Source organism: Nanorana parkeri, unplaced genomic scaffold, assembly GCF_000935625.1.
Source record: "Nanorana parkeri isolate BGI_ZX_2015 unplaced genomic scaffold, ASM93562v1 scaffold6, whole genome shotgun sequence".
In the NCBI taxonomy this organism is placed as follows: Eukaryota; Metazoa; Chordata; class Amphibia; order Anura; family Dicroglossidae; genus Nanorana; species Nanorana parkeri.
Genome location: NW_017306274.1, coordinates 1,875,715 through 1,876,649, shown reverse-complemented (window position 1 = coordinate 1,876,649; position 935 = coordinate 1,875,715). Strand labels below are relative to the sequence as shown.

General features: G+C 49.8%; 1 protein-coding gene across 1 annotated transcript in view; it reads right to left on the bottom strand.

The window, feature by feature from the left end:
* Positions 1-105, bottom strand: part of ZNF536 (zinc finger protein 536) — a 517,603-nt gene extending 517,498 nt beyond the window's left edge. The window contains exon 1 of the mRNA XM_018553236.1: positions 47-105. The gene's annotated coding sequence lies outside the window, so the exon portion shown is untranslated. The remainder of the gene's footprint in view (positions 1-46) is intronic.
* Positions 106-935: the final 830 nt, after the last annotated feature.

The window sequence follows — 935 nt, the reverse complement described above, 5'->3', positions numbered from 1 at the left end:
ACATCAAACTGGACAGCAGAGGATGCAAACATCACAGCGGGCTTACCCTGCAAGGTTCAGGCAGCAAATCCTTGCAGTAAAGTGGTGAAGAGGCAGCAGGAGCAAGCAAAGAAAAGAAAAAATAGCTGGTGCTCAATGAATAATGAGCCTGTCCATTATATGATTGACTAGATTATGTTATGTTTCGCTTTTGGGGAGGAGAGAGAGCAAAGGAAGGAGGAGTGCTGAAGACAAGAGAAGAGAAAGTGCTTCTGCCCTCTGGGGTAGGTGGCAAAGGGGGTGCCACTTGCTCCTAAGTGCCCCCCCTCCCCCTGGAGCAGCCTTCCTGGGCACCGGGTGCTGCTCGCTCATGCAACTCTGTGCTTTGGCAAAAAAAATGAGAGCGCTTCATTGATATAGATCAGAGGATCATTCCCATTCCTAGCACTCCCCCTATCTGGTAGGTGAAATGTATTGTACCATAAAAAAAAAAAAAATAGAAGCACACACACTCTCACTCTCCCTCTCTCTGTCTCCCTCTCCCATTGTCGTCTTGGCATAATTCACAGCTCTTCTTGCAGCATTTGAGCCAAAAAAGGCTCAACCGCGGCTGGCAACCTGCGACCCAGACGCCCCCGACCCGTTAACCCGCACTGGGCAAGAAGCGCAGAAACTCCCGAGCCTTGACCTTGACTTCTAGACCCACATCTGCATTCGCGATGCTATGACTGGCACACGCATAAAAAAAAGAAGAGTGCATGCTAGATAAAAGGGGGGATGGGGCATAGATGCCCCTCTTACCTGTTCCTGGAAACTCTTCTTTTTTTTTTGGGAGGGGGGGGGGTTGAACAAACTCCTTAAAAGACATGTAGCGAGCGGCTCCCAGCTTTCCCACAAGTCACCAGCCATGAAATGCCGCTGATAGGCACTGTAACCTTGTGGCGGATGTAATGAAG